This window comes from Verticillium alfalfae, genomic scaffold (assembly GCF_000150825.1).
Source record: "Verticillium alfalfae VaMs.102 supercont1.12 genomic scaffold, whole genome shotgun sequence".
In the NCBI taxonomy this organism is placed as follows: domain Eukaryota; kingdom Fungi; phylum Ascomycota; class Sordariomycetes; order Glomerellales; family Plectosphaerellaceae; genus Verticillium; species Verticillium alfalfae.
Genome location: NW_003315027.1, coordinates 173,078 through 180,831, shown reverse-complemented (window position 1 = coordinate 180,831; position 7,754 = coordinate 173,078). Strand labels below are relative to the sequence as shown.

Here is a 7,754-nt window from a genome sequence, read left to right as displayed (position 1 = left end):
CCCACCGGGGAGACGGGGTTCAGGGGACGAAGGAGTGAAGCCAGGGTGCTTCAGGGAGGGTGTGAGAGTGTGAGCCGATCGTCCCAAGTCGAAGAAAAGATGGGACGAATAAAAAAAGGTGGATGGCCTGGTGGATCAGGTGGGTGGGTGGATTGTTCGATGGGATGGTTGATGAAGCTGCCGCTCATCGTGCTGGTATTGCGCAGTCCGCCAGTCGAGACAGCCATGACACTATCTAGATCTTGGTTGCTTTCGGTCGTGGCCACAATCACGGCCACCATGGCCACGGTCGTTGTCGCGGTTGTATCATGGTTGCGATCACAGCGGCCTGCTGATCCCGGCCCTCAACCCCAACGATAGAGCTTGAGCCCGAACTCAAGACGGATGGCTGGCACGCTGATCTGATGCGGCGAGCATCGAGGTCCCGTCGCCTGTGCGTGGCCACGGTGTTGCAGACCTGTAAGGGTAATTTTGGTGAGGTACCACACACATTGGTGGAGATGGCGAAGCCAGGAGGGTGGTGTGCAAATCATTGTTGGCCCGGCCCGTCGTATGGTAAATCCACCCACGAGTGACCCAACAGCCGCCAGCAGCACAGCGGCGGCGGGGCGAATCCACCGCAGTATCTCTCTGCAGGTGTTGGAGATGCGATTGACGCGTCCAAGGTCTTGCTTCCGTTTGAAGGAGGCGTACGACGATCCGTACTGATAGCGGCATGATGGATCCCGAGAGGAGACTTGAGGGAAATTGGAAAGGGATACTACAGAGAGAACTGTCTACGCCATGCTCTCTGAACTTTCTTTTCACCGCCGTCAGCTGCGTCTCTAATTCTCATCCAGTCTGAGCGACGAGGGGTTAAGACGCTGGTGTGGGTGGGTGTATGGCTGGCTGGCTCTCTTTTGGCATCTCGCCTCATCTTGCGGTTCGAGGTCCGGCTCGTGAAGAAGAGGAATATAGCACCAGCCTGGCCGGGAACCCAGAGCTCTGGAAGCTTGGACGTTTGGAGAGTTAAGACGGTCGAGGATAGGACGAAGCAGAGATCGCCATGCCTGCCACCACACCTCCAACCCAACTGTTGGATGGACGGATCTACCTCAAGAGATGGGATGGACGAACCCATTCGCGCCCCTGCTAAAGCGCGTTGTGCCTGCACGTACCAGCTCGCCTGCCTGCACCTGCCTGCACCGGCCTCGGCTCTACCTACATACGCATGAGCAACAACCCAAGTGTGTGTCCCAGCTGCCTCGCCAAGCAGAAGCAGCCCCTCTTTACTAGCAGACGTGTGCACCTCAAGGCTTGAAGCCCCTCACATGCACCTGCCTTCTTCGTTGTCATGTCCTGTTGAGCTTCTAGATGATGCGTAATGCCTGATAGGCTAGAGAGACATTGTTCTTCATGACTTATCACTGCGTCTCCAATGTCCTTTTGGCTTTCGGGACGACGTCGTCACACCAAAAAAAAACCTGAAAGAAAAAACCACCTCATTTTCCTCATCCGAGAAGGCTCTAAATTTTTCGGATGATGGCAAGCTACTTCATTCGCTGAATATGCATGTAGGCATTCTTCTACCTTCCTGCAGGCCGGGAGCTGTGGCAGGAAGTCAGTGCCTATCAGGGAACTGCTGGCACGGACTACAGAAGCAATGGTGGACACTAAGGCAGGCGGCAGGCACGCTGCAGGCTGGGCAGTGACCATGTGCTCTACAGGCTGCACCTACTTTGAGACACCACTCGGTATCCCTTGCTCTTGCCGCTGCCACTACTCCATTCTGCTGCTATTGTTACTGCGCTGCACCTGCGCACCCACACGGTCATGCCGATTGCATCGTGATCGCGAATCAGGCGACAGTCGACAGATTCGCTGTTCCCGACCAACAATTGCAAGGGCAGCACCTTCCTCATTCCATACCTTACGGAGCCGCGCTGGAAGCGTTGAGCGTGTAGCCCCGAGCATTGGTGCATATCATAATGAGCTCGGCCACGTATACATCTAGCATGCCTACGTGACACACAAGGAATAGACAACCAAAATTTTGCCTCGATACGAGATGCCCCCCGACGTGAATTCAATCATCTCTGACTGAGAGGAGAGCCAGGTAAGGCGGATCCAAGGTCGGTGGCGTTCATTGTAGGAAGCTTTCCAGCTTCCATCATCCCTGCCCCTGCAGGTTCTGTCCTCCTTCTCAGCTCATTTTTACAGACTCCAAGCCTTGGCAAGGTGAAGAGAGAAGGGCGGAGGTGCTGACAGCGGTTATCTGTGGTGGCAAAGAAGGGAAGAAGAAAGCAGACGAAGACAAGGTCGGCGAAGCTGGTGTAGCAACAATGAGACGCGAGCCATGAGGCTGTCTGTGGTGGACGTGGTTGCCAGACACACCACAGTATGTCCTTAGGTGCGTGGTAGCGACAGCTCACAGAACCCACGGGAGACGCCGTGGCCCACTCACACCTGCGTGCAGCTCTTTAACGTGCCTTCAGGCCCGGTCCCCTCATATGCACAACAACCGATCAGTCTCGGCCACGCTCAACCGCCATTCGGTCGCTGACGGCGGCTGGGTTCCCCACAATCCCCCTCTCCCATCCCCCCAAAGCCAAGGCCCTGTGACTGTGCGCAGTATCATTCATCCAGTCGACTGCGACTCATTCACCCACAGGGTCAGCAATGATCTGTATCTCGGCTCGCCGCCATCAGATACACCACAATGTGCGTCTCCGCCGAGCTTCAAGCCACCGTCCGGTAAAAGGCGGGCATGGCCATGTCTGGCTGGTCAAGCGCTCGTCTCCAGTCCCGAAAACTCTCGCGGCGTGGCAAACTGTAACCATGCTCTTTTTCCTGCTTCGCAACCCACCCCCCTCCCCCATCAGCGTCCTATCGTTGGCGATGATTCGTTCCCCGCCCGCACATCAATCAACTTAGCCGTCCGTCGCGTGGGGATCGTCGCTGTATCAGGTCCGCTGTCCCGAGTCTCAAATCTGCTTCAAACGCTGCCGCAACGGCTCCATCGCCTTGCGCTGCGCTCGCCTCGGCAATGATTGACGTAGGATGAGCCAGTCAATTACTTTTCTCGCCTCTTTGCCCGAGGGGTTAACGTAAGGTACGCGTGGTTTTCGATATTGCGTGCCATACCTTACCTTTCAAGCTCATCCCGTCTGTGCTCGCTTCTCGCCCGCCTCTCGCCTGCCGCCCGCCGCCTGCCGTAGTGTGGGCGCGCAATGCACGCTAGACGAGGTGTTGGAGAACAACCACAAGGAGGGGGAGGGGCGGCCAGATCTGCTGCCACCGCACTTCAGTGGCACCTCGACATCACTGCGCCGCAGCCCTGCAGGACCAGGTCAGCTTATGTGGCTCAGTCGCTTCTCACCTCATGCCATGAAATGGACGGCGTGCTCCAAGGTACGTCTACGAGCGCATCAGGCTCGGGCCAGACCCATTCGCCAGGTCGAATCACAAATGTGCTGGTCGATCAGTTGTGTTCAGCGTCCCGTGGCCCTTTCTAGATACATCCCTCGCAAGAGCAGCGATCATTTCCCTCGCCCCGGGTCTTATAACGTCGTTCTGGCTTCTTTGGGCGCAATGAGCCCATGTCGCACATTCGCCAGCCATCCAACTGAGCCGTGTGAGGTGTTTACGAATTATGACCCGTCCTTCCCCTTGTTTGCCACAGCCAGATACGTCTGTGTGGCTCCTACAGAACCTCGTCCGTCTTCAACACGCTACCCCCCTGGGCTATGTCTCCTCCGAGCCCCTCCAGCCATGTCGAGGAGGTTTACCCGCCTACGGATCAATCTTTGTCGAAGTCTGGACGCCGGGCAAGGTAGGCATGCTGCAGGCTCATATCCGCACCTGGCTGCAGGGTCGAATGCACGCATCAGCAGGCGTGCACGTCGACCTTCCCTTCCCGCCAAGATTATCGAGTCTCTCGGAGACCCCAGTCACACCTGGAGTCGACCTGAAGTCGACATGACCGACTCCGCGCCACCCGGCGAGACTCGGCAGAGATCCAATCCACGTGCCTGGCGTTAAAAGCTCATCTCGACCAAAGCGCCACACCTAGTCCTTGCGGCGGCATCGGCTAAAGCCACTGGACTTGGGGATCTTCCATTTCTTGCTCGATGCGCGTGCACGGTCAACAGTCGACCACTGTATTTGAGCTCAATTTGCCCTGTTGTTGACAAGGTGCAGCCCAGCCAATGTGACGATATTCGAACCAGGCCCGTACGAGCTTAAGTTTGTGCCGGTCCCTTTCGTCGCATGACACCATCCCTCGCTGCCATCTGATGTGTTCGTCTGATCACACCGCGCAAGCGAGACATCGGTGTTTCAGGCCGTACTAGGAACTGACTGTCTTGGTGCAATCCTCCCTCTACTGTTGGTAGGAACGACACTGCACTTGACATGACTTTTGGACGCAGTGCTTTCTCCGCAGAATAGCCAATCATGTGATGTTGCCGAGCTAGAGATGGCATCAGTAACTCAAATTACCAAGCGCCCAAGACCACACACTGACGAATGCCGCGCAACTTTCATGGCTGAATAAATGTCCTTGCGCCTCCCTTTCGCCCATTCGTGCTTTGAAGATGCTAGGGTCAAGACACAATAGACTGGATTTGCTTCATGTTGGTTGCAGTCGCCGCTTCTGCTGACTCGCATGTTTGTGTGATCGACCGGTCGAAGACGTGGCTTAGCTTCTGAGACCACACTACTCCTGAAACTGAGCCCGTGTACCCTAAAAGTTGACGAGTGACTGGGACGAGTTCATAAAAATAAATCCCTTGATCTCAATGTTGAGCCAGATATGACCTCAAAATGATCTTGATGGAGAGAACAAAATGAATTCTGCCGCTAGACGGAGTTGAACCGTCGACCCCCGCATGTCGAATATGGATACGAGTGCGATGCTCTAACCACTGAGCTATAGCGGCGTGATGACGTAATGCGATGCCACACTACTTCAAGATGACAAGAACCATGGCTGGTATGTCCCCTGGTATTGAGCAACGGGACAACTCGAGAGTATAATTTGTGAGGGCATTCAGGAGGGCGGTTGCAGCTGTGGGAACATACGATCACAGCAAGTCGTGATGTCGCGAACCCACGCTGTCGCCTGAGACGAGCGATCATGCAACCGGCGAGAGGGCACGCGGCGACCCAGATCGCAAGTAACTGTCGGCTATTCTCAGATATGCAGATGGACCCCAGGGGAGCTCCGGTGCGCTGAATGGTTGTTCGTCGTGCCCTGGAAGTTACCGAGCCTACAGGGACCTGTTTGATATCCTGACGATCCCCAAAATATTCCGTGTCATTCTGCACGTGTTGGCAATGTTGCGTGACCTTTGGAGGTAGGGCTCCACAGCGTCGGGAACCCGCACGGCTTTCCTCCCCCAACGTGTGTCATATGATGTTGCAGCATAACGAGAATCAGATGCAGATCCAAGAGCTGTTGCCAGATTGTTTTCGCATGGCCTTCACGTGCCGGATCCCCGAGTTCCGGGCTTGCCCCCAATACCTGGCAGAGGAGTCCCAGAAATGCGTGCATGAGCGTTCAACTGTCATACAAGTGTCACGTCGATCCTGAGACGATAAACCGTAGCGCCAGGAGCTTGGAGCCACTATGATGCATGTAGCCCTTGAATTGTCGCCACAAGCTGTAGGACAGCTTGTCAAGTCGGCCCATTCCAGCTCAGGCAGTTAGGCTTGGCGACGTGGACGGCGAAGAGGCCGATTGAATGCAACTCGCGGTGAGTATGGCCCCCTGCAAAATGTGATGTTCGCGTTGACAGGGATTCGAGTCCCGTTATTCATTTCTCCGGCTTCGCCGTAAGAAAAGGAGAAAAAAAACGTTACTCATAATATCGTGTATCGGAGCTTATGCTGTTGCTGACGGACTTCAACAAGGCCGCTGTCATTCCCATGTTCTGGATGCAAGTCGGCCACAAACATGGCGCTATGGTACATTGGAGGGGTGGTGCATACATCGAGGTTTTTAACACCACACCACTTACGGCCATCGGACGCCGGGGTCTTCAATGAGTATAGTAGTGGCTGCCAGCCCCGATGTAACCGGGGTATCTCGGCTCGGCAAAGTGCCGCCATCTGATGAGATGAGCGAGCTGCACGAGATGGGATGGTGGGGTGGGGTGTCTCGGTATGTGTGAGTGGATTGACAGATGAGAGGTTAGGACGCCCGTCATCGTCGCAGCCCGATGGATCGCTTCGCAATCGCGAGTGCTGGAGCAATTGCAAGCGCCGGGCCTCTGGTGCACGTTGGAGTGCGGACGGGGAGTAAGCGAAATAGAGGTAGCTTTGTTGGTGTATCGGGTCGATCTTGTCTTCTCGTCCGATGGCGTTCGTTCAGACGACTGAACGAACCTTGACTTCTATCAAAGTGCACTAGGCCGATGGCAAGGCTGGTACAGTCCTGCTTCATTGGTGCAATATAATTGAAGAGCAGTCCAGCATGCCGAGCGTTCTCAAGTGACACCCAGTGCAGGGTTGTGAGTGCGAGCCTCGCAAGCGAGGCGCGCCGTTCGCAGAGAGCGGCCGGATTTTGGTGACGACCAGAGGCCAAGCTGAAGACGGTAACGGTGTTGTGGTTATTGCACAATGTCAAATTTAGGAGCAATTACCGGTTTCCTTTCTCGTCCTCTGCAACTCGTCAGAACGAGCTTTCGGGAATCATTTTCGGCGACCTGAGACGGTGACAGGCAGGGCTCCTGCTTGTTGCTGGCCCAGTGAACTGCTGCTGAGAGCGGCAGCCGCGGGAGGTTTCAGGGATGTGGGTGTACAGATGATGCAGCTGCCCTCCCCTCATCCCAGAGAGAAAAATGTTCAACAGGATGTAGGGAAGAGTTTGTGTGCCACAGGGGGTGTCAAGGCGTGAGCGAGGTGAGACGAGAAATGAGAGTTGAGGTGTTTTCGACCTGATTCCACCCCAGCAATTCGCCTACTCAGTGTCTTTCTCCTGTCCATTCAGAGAGAAGACAGCGAAGGTGCAAGCAAGAGCCAGCCGATCGCAATGCGGGGGGAATCGAAGCGACTGGTCTTGACTTTCCACACTGCGGCTCTCGTGACGTCCCATCGATCGTGAAATGGGTAAGCAGGGTCAGCAGAACAGGTATGTACGCACGCACGCGCGCTGCATCAGTGGCCTAAAGCTCAGTGCGTCAACGCGCATTGGGCTGCGATGCGAGCGATGTGACGCCTCCGAGCAGTCGGGACTCGTTAGCGTTCGAGACTGGAGATTCCGGATCTCTTGCTGTCCCCCTTTGGAGCCTGTCGCACCTGACCTGTCTGGCCCTGTTCCTCTCGCTCGCATACAAAGAACTGTCAACACTGAGAATGAAGGAAAGGGCCGGCCCAGGCCCCAGGCTGCCTGAAGCCGGTGGGGTAGCTCTTCATCGCGCCTGTCCGCCCTGGAATTGTCTTAGACTCGTAGCTGACCTGGCACCTGCATTGTCTTGTCTTCGGTGGGGCTTCCGAGTGGACGGGCGGGAGCGCTCGTGGCAGTGGGCACTCGCAAGCACAGGGCGTCGACACTGATCAGATGGCAGGTGTACCGCCCACTGGTAGCTAGCGTGGTCCTGGCAATAGCTGATGAGCCCCGGCCTGGGCATTTGACTCCTTGGAGAAGGCGCGATGCACCCATGCCTGGGCCGTTCCTTCTCGCCACCGCAAAGCCATTTTTTACGCACAGGCTTTGGTGCGAGGGGACAAATCTAACAACAACCGGCAATTGCGTGGTGGTGCCTTCTCCTGAC

General features: G+C 55.9%; 1 non-coding gene across 1 annotated transcript; it reads right to left on the bottom strand.

Moving 5' to 3' along the window:
• Window positions 1–4,834: 4,834 nt before the first annotated feature.
• On the bottom strand, window positions 4,835–4,919 carry VDBG_15177. The gene has a single exon. It is a non-coding gene; the product is annotated as a tRNA-Thr (tRNA).
• Between the last annotated feature and the right edge of the window lie 2,835 nt (window positions 4,920–7,754).